At 40.5% G+C, this 27246-nt stretch overlaps 1 protein-coding gene across 1 annotated transcript in view; it reads left to right on the top strand.

The window, feature by feature from the left end:
* The window catches only part of LOC126191247 (DNA (cytosine-5)-methyltransferase 1-like), a 253242-nt gene that overhangs the window by 184135 nt on the left and 41861 nt on the right, over positions 1–27246 (top strand). The gene's annotated exons all lie outside the window — the stretch shown is intronic.

Here is a 27246-nt window from a genome sequence, read left to right as displayed (position 1 = left end):
CCATTTCCAAACTGTTTCTATTGCACATGTTCAGGTTCATGATTTTTGTGATTGTCGTGACACTCCTGTCGTGTTTTGTCATTTGGCTACTTGTAATGCTAGTGGACACCTTCCACTGATTTTGCATTGCTGAAATGTTATTGATTTAAACACAGTGCCAATTACTTATTTTTTCATGTTGAGCAAAAAGTGTTTAGAGAATTTATTCTCGTAGTCAAGTGCAGTATTTCCGTATCTATGTTTTGTTATATTACACAAACCAGCAATGTGAGTGATTGTTTGCATGTGTGTGGTTTTCTACATAACTCAGGCACAGTACCTGATAACCTCAAAAAGACGTCAACATTGCAAGAGACGCAGACCAACACATATTCAAATACTGCACAAAATATTTACGTAAAAATTTGCGGTTAACAGCAAGGAAAAGTCTTTGAAATGTGTCATGCTAAGCATGAAAAAACATGTAACTGGAGCAGTATTTCATTATTCAAGTAATGAATGACAGTCGCAGGCCTTCTAAAAAAAATCACCGAATACGATATCTGAAATTGAGTCAAACGTTCCTACTTCCCAGATGGTTACTAGTTTCAGTTATATCCATGGTTTTTATTAGATAATAGACAAGTCCCTGACAAGTCTTTTGATACCTATTTTATACATTTATCATACATAAAGTGCGAAAATGCAAGGGGGTATCCTATTTGTAACTTTTCCAGCTTAAAATGTTGTTCAATACATTTTACATTTTCCCACAGTTTACACCATTGTTTTGAAGTCCCTTGAAAAGTGTAAAAGCAGGGTTTCACCATATTTAGATGTCAAGTTGTTGACACAGATCATTATGAACAAAAGATGGCTGTTCATTAGTGATCTGTTTGATGCATTTGTCTTTCCGGTTATTATAATTAGCATAACATTCACTGCAAGCAACACCATCTACTATGAGTTGGCTCAGTAGTTATGGCTTTGGACTTGAATTAAGCATGAGGGAGTTCAAATCTCATGTCTATTTTAACTTAAGTTTCTAAAAAGAAAGATGATGAGACTTACCAAACAAAAGCGCTGGCAGGTCGATAGACACACAAACATACACACAAAATTCAAGCTTTCGCAACCAACGGTTGCCTCATCAGGAAAGAGGGAAGGAGAGGGAAAGACGAAAGGATTTGGGTTTTAAGGGAGAGGGTAAGGAGTCATTCCAATCCCGGGAGCGTAAAGACTTACCTTAGGGGGAAAAAAGGACAGGTATACACTCGCGCGCACACACACACATCCATCCGCATATACACAGACACAAGCAGACAAACTTAAGTTTCCATAGTGCAAATAAATTGTTTATGGATAATGCCAAGATAATGCTGGAGTCTTGTTGTGTATTACAAAATTGCCACCTCTTACTACTGAGCTTGTATTCTTCAATTTCAGGTTTTGTTGTACTTGATCTTGATGTTTCGTTCTTATTGTGGATGTTAATTTCCTCTAAATAACTAAGCATTGTAAGGTCTATTATGTATGTCAAGTTGTAATGGCCGTAACTCCCTAGTGTCACAGTTACATTGCATATCACTAAATTTAATTGTAAAGTTTATTCACTGTAATTTAAGCCTCGATTCAGGGTGAAACTTTGAGCCTTCACAGTTGTCTCCATGGTCTTCAACAGGAGCAACTGACCATCAAAACTGCTGTTGTGGTGGCATTATACAGCGTGGAGAAAAAGTGTGTCACAAAAATTTAACCCTGGATAGCTGATGCCAGTAAGAACCAAAATTACTAATGTTGTGTAGTCGACAACACCATTTTTAAACTACGTAAACTAGATGCCTTGCGCTCCGATTGACCGTGGGATTGCTGTGTTGTCATTCGTTGGTTGACAGACAGCGCTATCGTTGTCAGTTCACACATACAAACGTCTCTTGCCCTGTCACTGCCCCAATGTGATATGCACACGTGTCGACTAGGTCTTGCTGTTTGTCTCCACCTCACATCAGAGAACAACAAGATATGGTTTTGTTTACGGACTGGTAGAGAGTAATGCGCATGAAGCTCGATGGTTGTATGACGAATGGTTCCCAGCAAGATGCAAACGTTTACAGCAATTCACAGGCGACTTGGTGAAACATGCTCGGTAGTGGGATATCGTGGAGATACTGGAAGACCTCGAACATGACAGGATGCTGCATTTGAAGAGACTGTTCTCGAGCACTTTGATGAAGCGACTATGCCAAGTACTCTAGCAGTTGGACATGACATGGAGGGTCACTCATCAGTTAATCTGGGAGGTTTTGAGGGATGACTGCCAGCATCAATTTCATTTCCAGCCTGTCCAGGATCTAAATGCTGTGGTGGACTATAAACACAGGCTAGGGTTTTGCTGGTGGTTTCGGCGACGTGTTGCATGAGATCCCAACTCCGCGCCATTTTGTTGTTTACCGATGAGTGCACCTTCCATCAGGATGGCCTTTACAACACTCAAAACATTCATTACTGGGCAAGAGGAAATACTCATGTCACGTACGTACATGGGCACCAGGAACGATTTTCGCTCTACATTCAGGTAGGCATTGTGGGTGACCGTCTGATTCGGCTGGTCCTTTTACCTCCTTGACTTTCGGGATGCAAATTACCTTCACTTTTTGCAAGAAACTGTACCTGGCCTCTGGAAGATGTTCCCCTGGACATACAGCTACGCATGTGGTTGCAGCATGATGAGGCGCCCACATATAGCACTCGTACTGTGCATGGACATTTAAATGAACTCCTCTTTGACGGCTGGATAATTGGCAGAGGCACTTGTAGGACATGGTCCCCACGATCACCAGACCTCACGCCACCAGTCTTTTTCCTGTTGGGATTCTTCAAGGTTATAGTTTACCCACCCAGACCCGAACCACCTAGAAACAAAGAGGAATTAATAGAACACATTCAGCATGCCACCAATCACATACGGGCAATGCCAGGAATCTTTGAAAGAGTTCGGCAAAACACTGTTCGATGTTACCAAGCTTGTGTCGTGTCAGAGGGTCACCAGTTCAAGCACCTACTTTAAGTAAACTATGTCCTGGGTACAAAAAAGGCCCTTTTCAGGGCCAACACAATTTGTAAAAGACATCATGTACGCAAACTAACAGCTGTTGATGGATTTGTTCCCCCATACGTCTTATCATGAAACGTCAATGGATGTGTTGGGACCCCAGCAGATTCACCCCCAGAGTGGAAGACTGGTGCGTTACCACCGAGCGTGCAGGCCGCCTCGGATACGTCGCGATCTCTGGCTGGCAAAGCATTCATGGTCATGCATTGTCTAGTGCATCCTTCAACACGGCAATCCCACAGACAGTCGGAGCGCGTGGCGCCAAGTTTCCGTAGTTTAAATTGTGTGTTGTCTACCTACAAAACACTAGTAATTTTGGTTCCTACTGGCATCAGCTATCCAGAGTTTAAATTTCATGACTTAATTTTTCTCCACCCTGTATAGTCCATAGGTGGCTTTTGATTGGTTGGTAATTATTAGAGACCGGGTTACATGTGTTTGAATGTTGCATATGCATTTGCGTATTTGGCTCCTTCCCACCAGTTATTGCATATTTTAACTAAAGACTAGTGACGATGCATACTTTCGCTCTATGTTTACAATATTTTAAAAATTTAGGCAGGCGGTCTCTAGCTCGATCTACTTTGATATCTCACAGATTGACTGGGACCTAGAACCGCATGCAGTCGCTAACTGAGAGGCCACTGCCTAGCGAAATCATTACGGAACAGGAACAGGCAGACAGAGTCAATGCTCTTGTGCCTGTACCCCTGGTTAATCCCCTCTGTTGTCATACCGTACGCGTCGGCAACAATTGACTTAAACTATGCAAGCTTTTAGTCGCACGTCCATTGTTTCAGTTTAGCTTTCTATTCTCGCAGGAATGCAGAAGAAAGGACCACGAAAACAACTTCTGACAACAGCAAGTTGCAGTAGCAGACATTTGTCCAAAGGTAACCAAAAAAGTCGGTTTAATACGGATATATGTGAAGCATTCATTGCAAGCAATATTCCTTATCCCAAACTTACAAACTGTATCCTCAAAGGTTTCCTGTGCAAATGTTGCTTAAATCAAAATATATCAGATGAATCAACATTGGGTAAAAATTACATACCATCAATTTACGTAAATGTTCTGGAATAAATATGCAATGAACTCGAGGACAGAACTACCTGGATTTCAGACGAAACTCCAGACATTGCAAATTTAATTGTTGATGCTTTAAAAGAAGAGCCTCCTTCTTCCTATTTAGGGGCCTGGAAAGAACTTGAAAAAGTAAATCATTCTGCGATTGCCAGATTTGTGAATAAGGATATTAGAAAAATATTTCCAAAATCTTCCGCAGAGGAAAAGGTTTTTGTGTTTATTTCAGATTCTGCTCCATATATGATCAAAGCAGGAAAATCCCTCAGAGTATTTTATCCCAATTTGATCCATGGGGTGACGTGCTTTGCTCATGGAGTACATCGCCTTGCTGAAGAAGTACGTTCCATGTTTGTGAATGTAAATAAACTGACTTCATCCACAAAGAAAGTGTTTCTAAAGGCTCCTCCTCGCATCAAGACCTACAAAGAAAAATCAACAAATGTGCCTTTACCTCCTGAACTAGTGATAACACGTTGGGGTACCCGGGTCGTAGCTGTGTTGTTTTCCAATGAACGTTTCAAGGCCATTAGAGGGGTTGTAAATGACTTTGATAGTGCAGAGGCGTTGGCATATTTGCCAGTGCAAGGAAGCTTTAAATGATTCCGGTATTAAAACAAGACATTGGTGTGATTAGCACACATTTTTCCCATATATCTGCAAGTATTAAAAAGCTTGAAACTCGAGGTTTGGCATTGAATGAATCTGGTCAGTTAATGAATAAAATTCTTCTACTGAACTCCTCATTGCCAGAGGTATTCCCAAGAAAACTTTAAAGTTTGAAAACCTTTTTAAACAATAACCCAAGATTTGAACCCTTGTGCCAAATTGATAGTTTTATTAATGGGATGGGTAAACTTTTACTAGAAACAATAAGTGCCAACATAGCACCAAAATTAAAATACTGCCCAGTTACCTCATTTGATATAGAATGGTCCTTTTCTGCTTATAAAAAGGTTTTGAGTGATCAAAGATGCAATCTTACTACCGAACATTTGGAACAGTACTTGGTCGTTTATGTTTACAATAGTAGAAAAATGTAAAATAAATTGTAAATGAAGCTTTGGTCCAATATTAAATTAATAATTAAGAGTTAATGCTGTTGAAAAAAATAATATTTTTTTTTTAATGTAAAATATTTTGAGCATGCCTCTCAGCGTGCGATATATCTCGAAGTTGGTCCTGTACATATTTATTGTTTCACTGTGACTCACTTGCATCGCATCCACTTGTTACCGACAATAAGAAAGAAGGAACAATTCTTGAAACACGGTGTGCGTCCCCAATTTGCAAATGTTTAGAAAATAATCCCAGAAGGCTCCCATTCCTTATCTCTATCAGAAAGTATTCAGAAAATGATATCAGCATTCTAAATGTACCAATTTTTCACGTGGATGGCGCTCTTCCTCATGATTGATATGCACAGGTTCAACTTTGAGATATAATGCACACAGTAGCTACCATGGTTTTTTTTATTATTTGATCTTGCATATTTAGACACTTTTCATTTTTCATGCATTTTTAAGCATTTTTCATGCATATTTGCATGCGTATATTAAGGTTTTTATGATGCATATAATCCGATCCCTAGTAATTATGTAATGTTGTCGCAGATAATGTCAGTGTCTGCACCGGTGACACCACGACTCCCATAGTAGCATACACATTGCAATGAATATCTCTGCCTCTTCTTCGCATAAGGAGCTCACTTCCATGTAACGCTAAGATTATATCAACTGACACAGTTGAAGTTATTCTTGCACATTCTTGTTTCTATAGTCTCTTTAATTACAGAATCCCAGTTTGTAGGAGGAAGAGATAAAACTTTCGTTCCATCATACAATATTTTGTGTGTGTTTGTCAGGCTGTACTTGGCAACTGCAAATTTCTTCCGTTCTTGGTGTTAAGTATGCTGTTGATGTTCTGCACAGTGGTCAGCAACAGTGCGGGTGGAGGTGACCAATGTAATTGCTTCCACACTCACATGGGATATTATAAATCACAGGGATCCTGAGGCCAAGACTGTTAACTGTTCGTAGCATCTCCTTGATCTGGATGTAGTGCCACAGAAGGGAAGGAATACAATTGGTAGCTCATCGTGGGAGTGCTTAACATTTTAATGTTTCCTTTTCTGGAGAACACTGACCATATCACACGACCCATAACCATTCTTCCAGAACACATACTTTATATGATTCATTAAGAAATCCAAGTGTTTCTCGTCGGAAACAGTTTTTGCTCTGTGTACCAATGTGTTTAAAACTGCTATGTTCTTGGCTGGGTGTACTAATGTATTTAAAACTGCTCTCTTCTGAATTTGGATGATGGGAACTATGGGAACTAGGATATAAATCAGTATGCGTCGGCTCGCAGTACGAAAAGTGGCAGAGAGATCCTTCCGACTTTTATTGTACCAAAACATCTAGAAATGCCAGCCCCCTTCTTTCTGTGTCCCAACAGTGAACTGGATGTTTGGGTGCGAACTGTTCATGTGTTCAAGGAAGTGCTCAAGATCTTGTGCACTATTTAGACACTGGCACCAATGTGTGGACGAAGAGTAAAATGAAGAAAGATGGGCTGTGGCACACACATTAGCCAGTTGGAAATTACTCTTGCCAGATCGTAGAAAAAAATTTACATACGCACTGAAACAGCTACAACATCAATAGATATGATCAAGTAAAGAAGTAATGTGTATCAGCATAGTGTCTGCACACAAATACCAAAAATTAAACAAAGATTGAATCATAATGAATTGCTTTACAAAATATCCACAATCTTTCTAAAGCGTTGACAAGCAGAGCCAAAGTTATAGACCTGCCACACATTAACTAAGTATGTACAGTGTCATTTAAAAGTACAGTGATCATCCAGGAAACACCAAATGTGCTATATGTGTTGACAAACACACAAGAAATTGTACTTGAATGTGCATAATGTGTTAGATAAGTCACGAAATATACATTGATTAGTTTAACGTAACTACTTCCTCAGCTGGTATTGTGGGTAATGGTAGAAATCCATTATACTGCTGTTATTATTATTATTATTATTATTATTATTATTATTATTATTATTGTTGAAGTTTTTTGAATTGAATATTTGACCATTTCAAAAGAACTAATAAGGACTTGGGAACTTGAAGTTAAATGAGTCAAGGATTTAGATCACTACAACTTTAAGTATGTAATACAGTTCTAACCCAGTAGATTTGGACACAGAATAAATAGAAATCAGTGCATAATTACTTCAACGAAACTCGGATACTTGGCTTGCCAAAATCCGAAACGTTGATTCATAAAAACGTGAACTTAAATACACTCCTGAAAGCATTCCAGCATTCCATAATACTAGCATGCACATGAGGAAATTGTAATTACACTCTGCATTCTCATTAATTCAACAATAAAAATTACTGCTGAAGTCATCTGCAATGAAAATTTGTAATAAACTTTGCCAATATTTTGCTGATGAACCTTATATAAGAATCTTACAAAAATTAGAAATCCAGTGTGATATTTATAATTACCAAAGATTATGGATCTGTCAGCTCCGTTACTATGTACTTCAGTAAGGATTGTGATATTCATTACTAATTAATTTTGGAATGAAATTTCATCAACTGATTAATTTCCTCGAACGTTGTAACAAACATTTTTGTCAAAAATCAGTTAAGAGCTGGAATAATGTTACATGTGATGTCCTGCATCAGCTGGTTAAAATTGTTTCTGCCTCACATTATTTTTGGTACCATTATCAAACAACAAAATTCTTTATTGCACTGGATTATGTTGAAAGTAACACATGAAATGTTTTGGTAATGAACACAGTGCAAAATACTTCAATAAATGAAGGAAACGAAAAGTTAATATGCGAGTGAAAGGATTAATATGAGAGTGGAAGGACAATAAACCCAAGGCACTGAGAGATAGTGTATCTCCATACAACTGAGGCAAGTTGATCATGTTCCTGAAAATAAGCACCTGGTGGGGTGACCGGAACTGTGTTATAACTAGCGTTCATAATGAAGGAAGTTTCTCGTAATTCATGTAGCCAGAAAATTGTGTGTTAAATATTTGTATAGTTCTAATATAATAGTGTAATCCTTAGTCAAAAATGGAATGTTGGAAAGCAATTCAGATTTTTTTTCATATGATTTTCATTCCAATGTAAGTATAAATATGATGGATTTTGTGGTTGATATTAAAAATTTTCATTTCGTCAATGTCAGTTTCCATACAGAGGTTTATCAGTAAATAATAAGGTGCTGTTCTTTTGGAGATTTTACTCTCTTGAATATGACAAGGGGAGACAATTTCTGACTTTCTGCTGCATTGAAATGGCTTATGGGAATTGCCAAGCATGAATTGAGGGACAACAGAAGAAAGCTTGTCTCATGGCAATAGTTAATTTGGGTATCATTTGCATTTAGAAATATGTAAGATATACATTCGTCAAAAGACACAAAAGTAAAGTTTTATGTATTTTCACCTCACAGAGTGGAAATTTCTTTGGCAAATTAAAAAGCACTCACTTCTTGAAGATAAAAAGGGAAAGCATTCCATAAGCCCACGCAGAATCCCAGGTCATGACAGAGACTTAGCAATAGTGAAGAAACATAGCAAGTCCTTTCCGAAACACCAAAGTCAGTAGTCTAGGTATTAAGTAGTTAGTTGCTATTTAAATTCATATTTGAGTGTACGCAAGATGTGTGTCCTTTTTCCCAGGAGAAGTACCCTGAATGTAATAACAATGAAAATATATTCAGAGATATTTTCAGAAATGATATTAAATTAAAATTTGGTGTGCCAAGGTTGGATGCATGTGCATATTGCAACAAACTTTTTTTGGCAAATTATCAGTGCAGATTCTGCCAAAGGATTTGAAAAAGCTGAAATGAAGAGTGCAATTCACCATGCAAGGGCTCAAGAACTATACAAAAGGTTTGCTGCTGATACTGAAAAAAGCAGAACTATGGGTAATATTGTGACTTAAGTGGAGTTGAATAATTCTTCTGTATTTCAATGCTGCAGACCAGAAATTCCTCATTACAGGGCATAGTTTTTACATCTACATCTAATATACATCTGTACACTGCAAACAAACGTGAGATGCTTGGCAGAGGCTACGTCCCATAGTACCAGTTGTTAGCCCCCCCCCCCCCCCCTTTTCCCCCCGTTCCATTCATGTATGGAGCACAAGAAAAAATTATTGTTTGAATGCCTCTGTACGTGCAGTAATTATTGTAAACTTATTATCACAATTCCCATGTGAGCAATATGTATGGGATTGTAGTATATTTCCAGAGTCACCATCTGAATCCATTTCTTGAAACTTAATTAATAATCTTTCTCATGTTGGTTTACGTCTCTCTTAACAAGTCATCCGATTAAGTTCCTTCAGTATCTCTATGACATTCTCCCATATATTAAACAAACATGTGACCATTTGTGCTGCCTCTCTCTGTATACACTCAATATCCCCCATTAGTCCTATTTGGTAAGGGTTTTACACATTTGAGCAATATTCTAGGATGTGTTGCATGAGTAATTTGTAAGCAATCTCCTTCGTAGACTGATTGCATTTCCCCAGTATTCTGCCAATAAACTGAAGTCTACCACCTGCTTTACCCGCAACTGAGCTTATGTGATCATTCCATTTCATATCCCTACAGTGTGTTACACCCAAGTATTTGTATGAATTGGTTGATTCTGATAGTGACGCTTTGATATTGTGCACAATATTATATTTATGAACTTTTAAAGCAAGCTGCCAATCTTTGCATCACTTTGAAATTTTATAAGATCTGACTTCATATTTATGCTGTTTCTTTCAGCTAATACTTCATTATAGATAACTGCATCATCTGCAAAAAGCCTTATTTTACTATTAATATTGTCTTTAATATACAAATGAACAGCAAGGGTTCCAACACACTTCCCTGGAGTACACCAAAATTACTTCTACATCTGATGAGGGTTCTACAGCCAAGATAACATGTTGTGCCTTCCCTGCCAAAAAGTCCTCAATCCAGTCACAAATTTTAGTTGATACCCAATATGATTGAACTTTCGACAATAAGTATAGATGTGGTACTGAGTGGAATGCTTTTCGGAAATCAATAAATACTACATCTACCTGATTGCCTTGATCCAAAACTTTCAGTATGTCATGTGAGAAAAGTGTTAGTTGGGTTTCATATGATCAATGTTTCAGGAATCCACTCTGGTTGGCATTGAGGGGGTCATTCTATTCAAGATACCATGTTATGATTGAGCTCAAAATATGTTCGAAGAGTCTACAACAAATCAGTGCCAGGGTTATTGGACAGTAGTTTTGTGGATCACTTCTACTACCCTTCTTGTAGACTTCTGTGTACTTCCAACTTCTGGGTGAGGTTTTTTGTTCAAGGGATCTATGACAGATTATAGTTAGAAAAGAGGCAAACTTAGCCATAAAATCAGTATAGAATTGACAGGGATTCCATCGGGGCCTGGTGCTTTGTTCAGTTTTAATGATTTCAGCTGTTCCTCAGCACCACTGACACTGATACTTATTTAATTCATCTCTTCAGTGGTGCAAGAATTAAATTGGGGCAATTTTCCTGGATTTTCCTTTGTAAAGGAACATTCAGAAACACAGATAAGCAATCCAGCTTTTACTTTGCTACTCTTTTTCCATTGGAACTACTAGTAGCATTAGGAGAGCTAGCCATGGTGAAACTCTTCCATCTGGTGAGCAGGATGTATGAGACAAGTGAAAGGCCCTCTGACTTCAAGAAGAATATAATAATTCCAATTCCAAAGAAAGCAGGTGCTGACTGATGTGAAAATTACCGAAACTATCAAACAATGGAAACTGCTGGTAGGAATATCAACAACATTAGGAAAAGACAGATTGCTACTTATTGTAAAGATGACATGTCAAGTTGCAGGCAGGCCCAATAAGAGACGCTTGCATAAAGCTTTCGGCCACAGCCTTTATCAGTAAAACACACACATACACACCTAACGCACACATGACCACCAACTCCAGTATCTCTGGCCCAAGTTGGTGGCAGTATGCATTGAGGTGTGCTTGTGTGTGCTTGTGTGTGTGTGTGTGTGTGTGTGTGTGTGTGTGTGTTTTACTGATGAAGCAGGTGGCCGAAAGCTTCATGCAAGTGTCTTTGTGCCTGTCTGCAATACGGATAAACTGGTAGAAGCTGACCTTGGGGAAGATCAGTTTGGATTCCGGAGAAATGTAGGGACATGCAAGACAATATTTGCTCTGCGACTTTTCATAGAAAAAGAAAGGAAAGGCAAACATACATTTATAGAATTTGCAGACTTTTGACAATGTTGACCGGAATACTCTCCTTTGAAGTTCTGAGAGTAGCAGGGGTAAAACATAGGGAGTGAAAGGCTATTTAGTCTAAGGGGCATGAAAGTGAAGCATTGATTGAGAAGGGAGTGAGACAGTGTCGTAGTCGATCCCCAATGTTTTTCAATTTGTACATTGAGCAAGCAGTAAAGGACACAAAAGAAAAATTTGGAGTAGGAGGTAAGTTCCATGGAGAAAAAATAAATCTTTGAGGTTTGCCAATGACATTGTGATTCTGCCAGAGTCAGCAAAGGACTTGGAAGAGCAATTGAATGGAATGGACAGTGTCTTGAAAGGAGAATATAAGCTGAACATCAACAAAAGCAAAACAAGAGTAATGGAATGTGTTTGAATTACAGCAGGTGATAGATTAGGAAATGATATAAAATGATTTACTTAAAGTAGTAGGTGAGTTTTGCTACTGGGGCAGCAAATTAACTGATGATGTCCAAAATAGAGAGGATATAAAATGTAGACTGGTAATGGCAAGAAAAACATTTCTGAAGAAGAGAAATTTTTAACATCGAGTATAGATTTAACTGTCAGGAAGTCTTTTCTGAAAGTGTTTGTATGGAGTGTAGCCATGTATGGAAGTGAAACATGGATAATAAATGGTATAGACAAAAAGAGAATAGAAGCTTTTGAAATGGGGTGTGTAATCTACCCCTCCCTCACATCATTTGTTGATTGTCACTGTCTTTATGGTTAACTCTTTTAATAAGCTTAGAGAGGAGTAAGATTTGCAATAAACTTTTTACTTATCTTCTTTTCTCGAAGTTCTTCACATCTAGGTGCTGATTTTTGAAGCTGAAATTTTTGACATTATAGATTCTCATGGTTCCAATTGATATAAGTTCTGAAGAATTGCCTGAGGTGTAATTTTTTTCCCATGTTAATTTTTATGCTTTCACATTTTTCTGTATAACACTGCCTTTACAATTTACATGTCCACAAAACAGAAAATTACAATGTTATTTACAAAAATAAAAACACATCCCATCACATCAGAGGCATGCCCACTACTACCTCACTCTGTGGTACTAATAATATTCCAAAGGGTTTACAAATTCTCTTGACAAATGACTTTCTAATAATTTATGTTGTTATATTATAAATGAATCCAGAAGTAAACATAATTAGTGTCAGGTTGCATAATTAATAATAGAAATTTTAAGTGTGCCAAATATTTTGTAATTGTAAATGTTCCTCAAAGAAAATAATTTCAACTGTACATACAGAGCTAGTACATATAGATTGTAATAAAGAAAATAAAGTAATTTCTTTTTATGGAATTTAGCCTGCAATACAATACATTGTGTACAAATTCCTCATTGAGATATGACCCTACAGATTTTTTTAAAAATCTAATTTAATGAACATACAAATCTTTCTGTTTGTTTAAGTTGTCCTGTGTACTTTGGTAATCATTGTTGCCACAACCACGTCATAGTCACTGATACCAGTTTTGATGTGGACTTCATCAAAGAGGTCAGGTCTCTTTGCTGTCATAACATCCAGTGTGTAACCATCATGAGTGGTGTTTCTATCTGTGTCTGTTCCATGATGTTTCCAGAGAAGGCATTTAGTACTGTTTCACAGGATGTCTTATCACCGTCCACCCCCACCACCAACAGCTAAACTGTATATTTCTCAGTTAATTGTTGGATGATCAAAGTCTCCGCCAATGATTACAATACAATGGGGAACGTACAAGTAAACTGAGGTCTTCTCTGAAGTTTTCGGCCCATCTAAATAGGTCAGGTGTGCACTACACATCAGAGGCTGCTACTTAGGTAGCTGACTGTGTGTGGGGTGCACACAAGGGTGTTTTTTTTTTTTTTGTGAGGCAATTCTTCATGCTCTCGAGATAACGATGGTTGTAGGAAACACAGAAGTATCAGAGTAAGATCGAAAGAAATGTTTTCCACAGGTGAGAGTATTAAAATCCTAATCGTAAACCATCAGACCATTCGTATCAGAGTGCCAGAGTTTGAAGTGCTCATAAAAAAACTGTGCAGCACACAGTAATACTAGGTACAGAAAGCTGGTTGAAACCTGAAATTGCTAGCAGTGAGGTTTTTGGGAAAAATTTAAGTGTGTATAGAAAGGATAGGCAAATGGGAAATGGACATAGAAACTGAAGCTGAATGTGAGATTGTTTGCGCAAGACTCAATATCAGGGGTTGGCATAAAATGATAATTGGATCCTTCTATTACCCACCAGACTCATCACCTGATGTAAATGAAAACTTCAGTTCACTTGTATGTTAGTTCCCCTATCATAATGTAATCATCAGTGGAGACTAATCATCCAACAATTAATTGGAAAATTACAATTTTATAAGTGGTGGGCATGATAAGATATCCTGTGAAACTTTACTAAATGCCTTCTGTGAAAACCATCTAGAACAGATAGTAACGCTTCTCATGATGGAAATATATTGTATATAATGGCAACAAGTGTACCTGACCTCTTTGAGGATGTCCACTTCGAAACTGGTATCAGTGACCATGATGTGGTTGTGGAAACAGTGATTACCAAAGTACAAAGGACAACTAAAACAAGCAGAAAGATATATATATTCAGTAACTCTTTGCCTTTACAAATGTCTGCTTGTGTCTGTGTATGTGCGGATGGATATGTGTGTGTGTGTGTGTGTGTGTGTGTGTGCGAGTGTATACCTGTCCTTTTTTCCCCCTAAGGTAAGTCTTTTCGCTCCCGGGATTGGAATGACTCCTTACCCTCTCCCCTAAAACCCATATCCTTTCGTCTTTCCCTCTCCTTCCCTCTTTCCTGACGAAGCAACCGTTTGTTGCGAAAGCTTGAATTCTGTGTGTATGTTTGTGTTTGTTTGTGTGTCTATCGACCTGCCAGCGCTTTTGTTTGGTAAGTCTCATCATCTTTGTTTTTAGATATATATTCAGTAAAGTAGATAAAAGATCAGCGATGTCTTACCTCGATGAGGAACTTGAAACTTTCAGCACAGGTCAGGAGCATGAAATGGGAGATATGATACTGCGTGAAGAGTTTGACAAAGCACTGAAAGATCTAAGTCAAAACAAGGCCCCAGGAGTAGACAACATTCCATTAGAGCTACTGACAGCCTTGAGAGAGCTAGTCCTGACAAACCCTACCATGTATGAGACAGGCGAAATTCCCTCAGACTTCAAGAAGAATATAATAATTCCAATCCCAAAGAAAGCAGGTGTTGACAGATGTGAAAATTACCGAGCTATCAGTTTAATAAGTCACAGCTGCAAAATTCTAACGCGAATTCTTTACAGACGAATGGAAAAACTGGTAGAAGCTGACCTCGGTGAAGATCAGTTTGGATTCCGTAGAAATGTTGGAACACGTGAGGCAATACTGACCCTACGACTTATCTTAAGGAAAGGCAAACCTACGTTTCTAGCATTTGTAGACTTAGAGAAAGCTTTTGACAATGTTGACTGGCATACTCTCTTTCAAATTCTAAAGGTGGCAGGGGTAAAATACAGAGAGCGAAAGGCTATTTACAATTTGTACAGAAACCAAATGGCAGTTATAAGAGTTGAGGGACATGAAAGGGAAGCAGTGGTTGGGAAGGGAGTGAGACGGGTTGTAGCCTCTCCTTGATGTTATTCAATCTGTATATTGAGCAAGCAATAAAGGAAACAAAAGAAAAGTTCAGAGTAGGTATTAAAATCCATGGAGAAGAAATAAAAACTTTGAGGTTCGCCAATGACATTGTAATTCTCTGAGACAGCAGAGGACTTGGAAGAGCAGTTGAACGGAATGGACAGTGTCTTGAAAGGAGGGTATAAGATGAACATCAACAAAAGCAAAACGAGGATAATGGGATGTAGTTGAATTAAGTTGGGTGATGCTGAGGGAATTAGATTAGGAAATGAGACACTTAAAGTAGTAAAGGAGTTTTGCTATTTGGGGAGCAAAATAACTGATGATGGTCGAAGTAGGGAGGATATAAAATGTAGACTGGCAATGGCAAGGAAAGCGTTTCTGATAAGAGACATTTGTTAACATCGAGTATTGATTTAAGTGTCAGGAAGTCGTTTCTGAAAGTATTTGTATGGAGTGTAGCCATGTATGGACGATAAATGGTTTAGACAAGAAGAGAATAGAAGCTTTCGAAATGTGGTACTACAGAAAAATGCTGAAGATAAGATGGGTAGATCACATAACTAATGAGGAGGTATTGAATAGAATTGGGGAGAAGAGGAGTTTGTGGCACAACTTGACTAGAAGAAGGGAACGGTTAGTAGGACATGTTCTGAGGCATCAAGGGATCACCAATTTGGTACTGGAGGGCAGCGTGGAGGGTAAAAGTCATAGAGGGAGACCAAGAGATGAATACACTTAGCAGATTCAGAAGGATGTAGGCTGCAGTAGGTACTGGGAGATGAATCAGCTTGCACAGGATAGAGTAGCATGGAGAGCTGCATCAAACCAGTCTCAGGACTGAAGACAACAACAACAGGAGCATGTAGAGGAACTCTGGCTCAGGTTTAAAAAAATAGTTGCCCATGCACTGGTTAGATTATGCACTCAGAACAGTTCATAATGGGAGGGAACTTCCATGGTATACAGTAACTGAAAAGGAAGTTGTGAAAAAACAGAGATTACTGTGTACTTAATAGATGTAAAACAAAGCATATGGCTATAGATAGAGAGATGCTGAATGAAACCTGTTTGTCTGTCAAGAGAGCGATGCGTGATGCCTTCAGTGACAATCATAGCAGAATATTGTCAACAGATCTGTCGCAGAACCCAAAGAAATTCTGGTCGAATGTGAAGAGAGTTAGTGGCCCATAAGTTAGTGTCCAGTCCCTAGCGAATGAGATAGGAACTGAAATTGAGGGGAGCAAAGCAAAAGCTGAAATGCTTAACTTTGTTTTCAAATGTTCCTTTACATAGGAAAATCCAGAAGAATTGCCCCAATTTAATTCTCGTACCACTGAAAAGATGAATGAAATAAGTATTAGTATCAGTGGTGTTGAAAAACAGCTGAAATCGTGAAAATTGAACAAAGCTGCAGACTCCGTCAGATTCTGTACTGAATTTGCAGCTGAGTTAGCCCTTCTTCTCACTATAATCTGTTGTAGATCCCTTAATCAAAAAACATTGCCCAGTTCTTGGAAAAAGGCACAGGTCACACACACATATACAAGAAGGTTAGTAGAAGTGATCCACAAAACTACCATCCAATATCCTTGATATAGGTTTGTTGTAGAATGTGGTATCTCAAACAGAATGACCTCAATGCCAACCAGCATAGTTTTCGAAAACATCGATCATGTGAAACCTGACTCACACTTATCTCACGTGACATACTGTAAGCTTTGGATCAAGGCAACCAGGTATAAGCGGTATTTCTTGATTTCCGAAAAGCATTTGACTCAGTACCACACCTACACTTAACATCAAGCATACAATCATATGGGGTATCAAGTGAAATTTTACTGGATTGAGGACTTTTTGGTAGTGAGTACACAGCATGTTATCTTGGATGGGGAGTCATTGTCAGATGTAGAAGTAACTTCAGGTGTACTCAAGGGAAGTGTGTGTTGGGACCCTTGCTGTTCATGTTATATATTAATGACCTTGCAGACAATATTAATAGTAACATCAGGCTTTTTGCAGATGATGCAGTTGTGTGTAATGAAGTGCTATCTGAAAGAAGCTGCATTAATATCAAATCTTGATACGATTTCAAAGTGGTGCAAAGCTTGGCAACTTGCTTTAAATGATCAGAAATGCAAAAGTGTGCACTTCACAAAATGAAGTACAGGCTTGGCAACCCCAGTTCCTGAGCTAGTCCTCTGTCACCATTAGCTCTGGTCATACTTCAGCGACCACTGTGCGGTGCAGCGGTGAAATGTTGTGTGTTTCTGAGAACAGTGGTCTTGGCTTCACTGCCTGGGCCACGAGGAAGGTACACACCTCTGTGTGTAATGTGCTGCTGAGGTGAATGGCTATTGAGGTAAAACAGTCTTTTGTGGGCAATCTCTGGGACACCTGCTGCCTCCCAGTTGTAAAAGCCTTGCTCAGGCACGCAGGCCTCTGCCTGAGTCGACAGTTGTTTCCCTAGCATCTCTTGGGATCCCTGTGGAATTGTCTTATCAAACTACTACTTCTGACAGGACGGGTGTAACGGCAGGCAGTACCTAGACCCACTCCTTAAAGAGAGTGTGGTTGGTCAGTCCTCCTGAAAAGAAGTCTCGGAATCATAGTAACAGGACATTAGTGTGCCATAACACTTCTATTATAATCAAGTGAACAGGGGGAGCCTTTGAGAAGACATCCCCTTTCTGTATTCACAAGGCATTGGAAGATATTGCTGGGTCTCTGAAAAGTGTCTGACTTCGTAATGGAACACTTTTAGTTGAAACTGCTAATTCCAACCAAATATCTGAGCTTCTGGGATGTAAGGCTACCCAGTCAAGGCTGAGTTGCATTACTCCCTTAACCTTAGTAAGTACATGGTTAGCTGCTCCGATATAATGGAGGTGGACCCTGCGGAGTTACGTGAAGAATGGAAAAGTGTGGGCATCATGGAAGTGCAGAATTATATGAGGACAATCAATGGCAAATTGTAAAAATCGGTGACATTTGTTCTAATGTTTAGTTTTCCAGAATTACCTGAACACATCCTTGCAGGCCATATCCGTCGGGCTCGCCCATTTGTTCCTAACCCAATGCGATGCTACAAATGTCAAAGATTTGGCCATACCACTAGGGGATGTAATGAGAAGGTTACGTGTGGCAATTGTCAAGAGTCTGGCAGTTTGTGTACACTTCTCCAAAATGTGTACACTGCTCTGGGGATCACCCAGTGTGGAGCAGAAAGTGTGGAATTAACAACGAGGAAAGGAAAATTTAGGAGTTGAAAGTAAGAGACGCATACCCTATGTTGAAGCTAAAAAAGCTTTCAAAGCTATGCTACACCTGGTTTTTGCATCAGCCCTTAAGACACCAATCGAAGTGTGATGCCTCCAGGCAAACTCAGACCACAGATTCAAGTACGAGCACGTGCCCTTGTTGATGTACCTGTGGGGCAAACACTCCACTTGCAACTGCTGTCATTCAGAAGCAGTCAGCAATAGGCTTACCACATAAGCCACATACCACTACCCAACATCTGAAGCCAACTAAGCCCTCCCCACAACCCAGGCAACCACTTCCTCATGTCAGTAAAGAAAAACGTCCTTCAAAAAGTAATTCTAAGTCCAAGAAGGTAGTAGTTAAACCTTTGGAATGCCGAGCTCTCACTCGTTCTGATGGGGACTATGCTATTTAGGATATGGACTTCCAATTGGAGGAACTGGAGAGCAAGGAACTGGCTACCACTCCCCCTGACCTCCCCTGTAAATCACCGCCTCCGAGGGAGAAAGAAAAGAATCATCGCTAACTAATAGCTTCCACAGGGACTTCAGTGGAATTTGAATGGCTATCACTCCCGTTTGAAAGAACTGCAGCTACTGGTCTGGGAGAAACTTTTCTGTATCTGCTTACAAGAAACACATCTTAAAAGTCACCGCCATACCTGCATTACGTGGCTACCGTGCGTACAGGAAGGACGATACTACTGGGGATAGGGCTAAAGGTGGAGTGGCTATTTCCCTTGATGACAGAGAACTCCTCTCCTGTCCCTCTTACCATGACCATGCAACCAATTTTTGCGAAAGTTCTCGCACCCTTTAATATCACAGTGTGTTCTTTGTACCTTCCCCCTAATGATGCTTTGGATGCAGGCACACAAGCAGAATCCTTCCAGGCACTCCCACACCCATTCCTCCTCGTGGTTGCGCTTCAATGCCCACAATGTGCTGTCGGGCTTGGCTACCATTTGCTCCAGGGGTCAGATGATTGAGCGACTCGTCCATTCTGAGAAGATCTGCTTTCTGAACGCGAGTCAGATGACTCACTTTTCCGCAGCTACAGGTCTTTTTCAGCTGTTGATCTTTATTTTTGTTTCCCAGCTATTGCAGACTCAGTTCAGTGGGAAGTGGCTTCAGATTTACATTCTAGTGACCACTTCCCAGTGTGTATTCGTCTGCCGCCTAGGACAGTGACCAGCAGGAGACACCGCAGGTGTGTGATACAAAGGGCAAATTGGTTGCAGTACAGTCGACAGGCTATTTTTTGAATGAAAGGATTGTGCACAGGGGGGTGGTGGCCCATATCACTCACGAAACCCAAAGGGCTGCCGCAGAGTCCATCCCCAGGTCTAGTAATCACCTCAGACAACTGCATGTACCTTGTCGATTGGCAATCGGCGCCAGACGGACAGCTCTGCAGACCTTCAAACTGTGTCCAACTACAGGCAATCTTCATGCCTTCAGGTCTGCTAGAGCACATGCAAGGCGAGTGATCAAAGAACAGAAGAGGGCATCCTGGAGGGAATTCACCACTTCCATTAATAGGTCCACTTCCGCTGCGCACGTTTGGGAATCAATAAGACAGATTTCAGGCAAGGGTAGTCCACATCCCCTTACAGCCTTGTCAAATAATGGGGTCTTGGTGGACATGCCAGAAGACATGGCTCACGTATTAGCTGAACACTTCTTTACTAAGTCATCCAGACAAGCCCGCATCTCGTGGTCGTGCGGTAGTGTTCTCGCTTCCCACGCCCGGGTTCGATTCCCGGCGGGGTCAGGGATTTTCTCTGCCTCGTGATGGCTGGGTGTTGTGTGCTGTCCTTAGGTTAGTTAGGTTTAAGTAGTTCTAAGTTCTAGGGGACTGATGACCATAGATGTTAAGTCCCATAGTGCTCAGAGCCATTTGAGCCATTCATCCAGACAAGCTCCTGCTGTTCAGGTATTCCGTCAGACTGCATAGATGAGGAAGCTCAATTTCTTCTCGCATAATGAGGAAGTGGGAACTGGAATCAGCTTTATCTGCAGCCAGAGACACTGCTCCAGGACCTGATGAGATCCATTGTGCCATGCTTCGTCATCTGTGCCCTGAAGCGAAAGGTCAGCTTCTCTCTTGTTTCAATCAGATCTGGTTTGAGGGACAGTACCCCATGACTTGGAAGGAGGCAATACTAATTCCATTCTGGAAACCAGGTAAGGACCATAGCGCCCCTAACAGTTATTGGAGAGTCGCCCTTACCAGTTGTATGGGTAAGACTCTTGAACGCATGGTCAACTGCCGCCTTGTCTGGCTTCTAGAGTCCCGAGGTTACCTGAGCTGCTCCCAGTGTGGTTTCAGCTGCTACTGATCCACTCTTGACAACTTAATTCTACTGGCGATGGCGATTCAGGAATCCTTCTTACACTGAAACCATTTAGTTTGTGTGTTTTTTGACCTCAAAAAAGCATATGACTCTACTTGGAGGTACAACATCCTTCGCCAACTTCATGAATGGGGACTATGTGGACGCTTGCCACCTCTGATCCAATCCTTTCTCGAGGACCGGAGTTTTCCTTATCGCATTGGCGATGCCATGTCTGGTTGCTTTATTCAGGAGAATGGTGTACCCCAGGGCAGTGTCCTCATTGTCACATTATTTGCCATTGTTATCAGTGACATTTTCTCCACAGTCAGGAGCCCTGTCAAATGCTCTTTGTTTGTAGATGACTTTGCAATCTTCTACTGTTCCTCTAATCTTACGATGACGACGAGGCAGCTACAGCTGACCATTAGGAGGCTGGAAACTTGGGCCCAGACAACTGGTTTTCGGTTCTCACCAGAGAATATTACATGTGTCAGTTTAATTTTAACTGTGCTCATTCGAGCTTGAACCAACTGGTGCTCACAATGGGGGACAATGTTCTACGTTTTCAAGATACTGTGCGCTTCTTGGGTTTATTATTTGACTCAAAATTAACTTAGCTCCCAAACCTGAAAGATCTATGAACAAAGGGCTTCCAGTTATTGAATATTTTGAAATTCCTTGGCAGAAAAACATGGGGAGCTGACAGGTCCTGCCTCTTGCAGTTTTATGTGACATTTGTTCAATCACACTTAGATTATGGCAATGTGGTCTACGGATTGGCCCATCCTTCCTACCTCAGGATGTTAGATGCTGTCCTCCATGAGAGCATTCGTATATTGACTGGAGCCTTTCGGTCCAGCCCAATTCCAAGTCTTTGTGCAGAGGCTGGTGAACTACCACTCTGGATTGGGCGAAGTATGCTTTTGGCTTGCATCACCTCAGTCATTGGCATTTAGTTCAGTGGTCCAACCCACCTTTGAATGACTGTTCAGTAATCGACCCCAAATGAGTGGTATATGTGCTGCAGACTGTCTCAAGGATGTGGATCTCTCGGGCATCAAAATACACACCCAGGGATGGAACACACTGCCACCTTGGCATCTTCAGAGGCCCAAAGTGATTTTAAGCTTGACACAGTGCAAGAAAACTTGTACTCCAGATTTTGTTTTTACAGCTTTGTTTTCATCTATTTTAAGTATGTACCACAATTTTATTGTTATTTATACAGCTGGATCACAACAGGAGAATGCTCTCAGTTGTTCTGCTGTTTTCCCTGATAGCATTTTTAAAGTGCGTCTTCCAGAACAACTTACAAATTATGATGCAGAGTTACATGGCATTCTGATGGCACTGGAGAGGGTTTACAGACATCACCGAACAAGGTTTCTTGACTGTTCTGTCTCTCTTAGTGTACTGCAGGCCCTTCACCAAATGTATCTGGTAGATCTGCTGATCCAGCCCATCCATGACTCCTTACAGTTGCTCCAGTGTCATGGCAAGGAGGTGATTTTTTGCTGGTTACCTGGCCATGTTGGGATACAGGGTAGTGACATGGCTAATAAAGCTGCCGAGGAAGCATGTTGGGCTAGTGCTGTCCATCACTGTCCCCTCCCGTTGCACGCCATCATCTCATTTTCTGACAGATGCATCATGCATCAGTGGGGGACTGAATGGTTGGCAGGCAACAGACAACAAACTGCAGTTGCTCAAATTGACCAGAGGCGTGGCAGACTTCATGTCAGCCTTGCCACTGAAAGGAGGTTTTGCTTACCAGACTGCACGTTGGGCATAGCCCTTTCACACATGGCTTACTCCTCCACTCTGTGGAGTTTGTGGTGTGCTGTTTTCATTTCAGCTGATCCAGCCCATGGCTGTGTGTTGTGTGTACTGGTGAGATTAGGGCAGCCCTCAATCTCACTGGAGATCTGTCCACCATCCTCACAGATACCGATACCAGTGTTACAAGAGTGTTGAAATTTTTGGAACTATCAGACCTCATCCCTAAACTGTTGGGGAAGGGTGGCAGATATTAATACATTATAAACTGTTCTGCATGTGGGGAGACAGCCTTTGTCCCCACCCATGAGATCTGCATGCTGACTTTTTGTCAGGGCACTGATGACCATGATGTCGAGTGCCCCATCAACCCAAATCATCATCAAAATTATATATATATATATCAATGATCAATGAGTCACTGTTGGAATCGGCCAACTCAAACAAATACCTGGGTGTAAAAGTCTGTAGGAATACGAAATGGAATGATCACATAGGTTCAGTCATGGCTAAAGCATGTGGTAGACTTCAGTTTATTGGTAGAATATTGGGGAAGTGCAACCAGTCTATGAAGGAGATTGCTTACAAATCACTCATGGGACCCATACCAGATAGGACTAACAGGGGTGGGCAACACAAATGGTCACAGGTTTGTTTAATCCATGGGAGAGTGTCACAGAGATACTGAGGGAACTGAAATGGCAGACCCTTGAGACAGGCATAAACTATCCTGAGAAAGTCTATTAACAAAGTTTCAAGAACTCGGTTTAACTGATTTCTCTAGGGATATACTACAACCTCCTACATGTCACACAGGGATTGTGAGGATAAGATCAGAATAATTACTGTATGCACAGAGGCATTCAAACAATCCTTATTCCCATGCTCCACACTTAAATGGCACAGGAATAAACCCTAATAACTGGTACCATGGGATGTACCCTCTGCCATGTACCTTACAGTGGTTTGCAGACTACAGATCTATATGTACATCAGGAGACAAGTCTGGTGGGCAATTTTCTACCATATGATAAGGATCTTGTGCTTCCGGAGAGGAACAAAAAATCCTTTGATGTACTTCACCCAGATGATTGGCTTTCAGTCATTGCCAGTGCCAAACTTGTTTGGAAAATGGAACCAGATTTCAAGGTTTTTAGTTCACTAGGGTAAGGGTTGCTTAGACGGTAATTCTAAAGCAACTGAGTAGTCTGACTATAACTTTCACCTGCTGTTCTTAGGTGAAGAAAAAGTTATAACATCCTGTTGCTGTGGATTTATCAAAGCATTAAAGAAGCTGAGAGACATTCCCTAAATAAATATGCCACCAACTAACATTTCAGTTTTCTCTGTCTTGTATGATGAACTTCGGCCAATCAAAAGCTCCAAAAGGTAAACTTACTTGACATGTATAGCTCAGCTGAAAAATTGAATTTGTGTTTGCAACTACCAAATTAACAGTGGATTTGTAAGTGTTGTTGTTGTTGTTGTGGTCTTCAGTCCTGAGATTGGTTTGATGCAGCTCTCCTTGCTACTCTATTCTGTGCAAACTTCTTCATCTCCCAGTACCTACTGCAACCTACATCCTTCTGAATCTGCTTAGTGTATTCATCTCTTGGTCTCCCCCTACGATTTTTACCGTCCACGCTGCCCTCCAATACTAAATTGGTGATCCCTTGATGCCTCAGAACATGTCCTACCAACTGGTCCCTTCTTCTGGTCAAGTTATGCCACAAACTTCTCTTCTCCCCAATCCTATTCAATACTTCCTCATTAGTTATGTGATCTACTCATCTAATCTTCAGCATTCTTCTGTAGCACCACATTTCGAAAGCTTCTATTCTCTTCTTGTCCAAACTATTTACCGTCCATGTTTCACTTCCATACATGGCTACACTCCATACAAATACTTTCAGAAATGACTTCCTGACACTTAAATCTATATTCGATGTTAACAAATTTCTCTTCTTCAGAAACGCTTTCCTTGCCATTGCCAGTCTACATTTTATATCCTCTCTACCTCGACCATCATCAGGTATTTTGCTCCCCAAATAGCAAAACTCCTTTACTACTTTAAGTTTCTCATTTCCTAATCTAATACCCTCCACATCACCCGACTTAATTCAACTACATTCCATTATCCTCGTTTTGCTTTTGTTGATGTTCATCTTATATCCTCCCTTCAAGACACCATCCATTCTGTTCAACTGCTCTTCCAAGTCCTTTGCTGTCTCTGACAGAATTACAATGTCATCGGCGAACCTCAACGTTTCTTCTCCATGGAATTTAATACCTACTCCATATTTTTCTTTTGTTTCCTTTACTGCTTGCTCAATATACAGATTGAATAAAATCGGGGAGAGGCTACAACCCTGTCTTACTCCCTTCCCAACCACTGCTTCCCTTTCATGTCCCTCAACTCTTATAACTGCCATCTGGTTTCTGTACAAATTGTAAATAGCCTTTTGCTCCCTGTATTTTACCCCTGCCAGCTTTAGAATTTGAAAGAGAGTATTCCAGTCAACATTGTCAAAAGCTTTATCTAAGTCTACAAATGCTAGAAATGTAGGTTTGCCTTTCCTTAATCTTTCTTCTAAGATAAGTCGTAAGGTCAGTATTGCCTCACGTGTTCCAGTATTTCTACGGAATCCAAACTGATCTTCCCCGAGGTCGGCTTCTACTAGTTTTTCCATTCGTCTGCAAAGAATTCGTGTTAGTATTTTGCAGCTGTGGCTTATTAAACTGATTGTTCGGTAATTTTCTCATCTGTCAACAGCTGCTTTCTTTGGGATTGGAATTATTATATTCTTCCTTAAGTCTGAGGGTATTTCGCCTGTTTCATACATCTTGCTCACCAGATGGTAGAGTTTTGTCAGGACTGGCTCTCCCAAGGCCGTCAGTAGTTCTAATGGAATGTTGTCTACTCCGGGGGCCTTGTTTCGACTCAGGTCTTTCAGTGCTCTGTCAAACTCTTCACGCAGTATCGTATCTCCCATTTCATCTTCATCTACATCCTCGCATTTCCATAATATTGTCCTCAAGTGCATCGCCCTTGTATAGACCCTCTATATACTCCTTCCACCTTTCTGCTTTCTCTTTGCTTAGAACTGGGTTTCCATCTGAGCTCTTGATGTTCATACAAGTGGTTCTCTTATCTCCAAAGGTCTCTTTAATTTTCCTGTAGGCAGTATCTATCTTACACCTAGTGAGATGAGCCTCTACATCCTTACATTTGTCCTCTAGCCATGCCTGCTAAGCTATTTTGCACTTCCTGTCGATCTCATTTTTGAGATGTTTGTATTCCTTTTTGCTTGCTCCATTTACTGCATTTTTATATTTTCTCCTTTCATCAATTAAATTCAATGTCTCTTCTGTTACCCAAGGATTTCTATTAGCCCTCGTCTCTTTACCTACTTGATTATCTGCTGCCTTCACTAATTCATCCCTCAAAGCTACCCATTCTTCTTCTACTGTATTTCTTTCCCCCATTCCTGTCAATTGTTCCCTTATGCTCTCCCTGAAACTCTGTACAACCTCTGGTTCTTTCAGTTTATCCAGGTCCCATCCCCTTAAATTCCCACCTTTTTGCAGTTTCTTCAGTTTTAATCTACAGGTCATAACCAATAGATTGTGGTCAGAGTCCGCATCTGCCCCTGGAAATGTCTTACAATTTAAAACCTGGTTCCTAAATCTCTATCTTACCATTATATAATCTATCTGATACCTTTTAGTATCTTCAGGGTTCTTCCATGTATACAACCTTCTATCATGATTCTTAAACCAAGTGTTAGCTATGATTAAGTTGTGCTCTGTGCAAAATTCTATCAGGCGGCTTCCTCTTTCATTTCTTAGCCCCAATCCATATTCACCTACTACGTTTCCTTCTCTCCCTTTTCCTACACTCGAATTCCAGTCACTCATGACTATTAAATTTTCGTCTCCCTTCACTATCTGAATAATTTCTTTTATTTCATCATACATTTCTTCAATTTCTTCGTCATCTGCAGAGCTAGTTGGCATATAAACTTGTACTGCTGTAGTAGGTGTGAGCTTCGTATCTATCTTGGCCATAATAATGCGTTCACTATGCTGTTTGTAGTAGCTTACCCGCATTCCTATTTTCCTATTCATTATTAAACCTACTCCTGCATTACCCCTATTTGACTTCGTGTTTATAACCCTGTTGTCACCTGACCAGAAGTCTTGTTTCCTGCCACCGAACTTCACTAATTCCCACTATATCTAACTTTAACCTAACCATTTCCCTTTTTAAATTTTCTAACCTACCTGCCCGATTAAGGGATCTGACATTCCACGCTCCGATCCGTAGAACGCCAGTTTTCTTTCTCCTCATAACGACATCCTCTTGAGTAGTCCCCGCCTGGAGATCCGAATGGGGGACTATTTTACCTCCGGAATATTTTACCCAAGAGGACGTCATGATCATTTAATCATACAGTAAAGCTGCATGCCCTCGGGAAAAATTACGGCCGTAGTTTCCCCTTGCTTTCAGCCGTTAACAGTACCAGCACAGCAAGGCCGTTTTGGTTATTGTTACAAGGCCAGATCAGTCAATCATCCAGACTGTTGCCCTTGCAACTACTGAAAAGGCTGCTGCCCCTCTTCAGGAACCACACGTTTGTCTGGCCTCTCAGCAGGTACCCCTCTGTTGTGGTTGTACCTACGGCACGGCTATTTGTATCGCTGAGGCATGC

This window comes from Schistocerca cancellata, chromosome 6 (genome assembly GCF_023864275.1).
Source record: "Schistocerca cancellata isolate TAMUIC-IGC-003103 chromosome 6, iqSchCanc2.1, whole genome shotgun sequence".
Lineage (NCBI taxonomy): Eukaryota > Metazoa > Arthropoda > Insecta > Orthoptera > Acrididae > Schistocerca > Schistocerca cancellata.
Note: the sequence above shows the minus strand (reverse complement) of the source record. Positions and strands in the feature narration are given on the sequence as shown.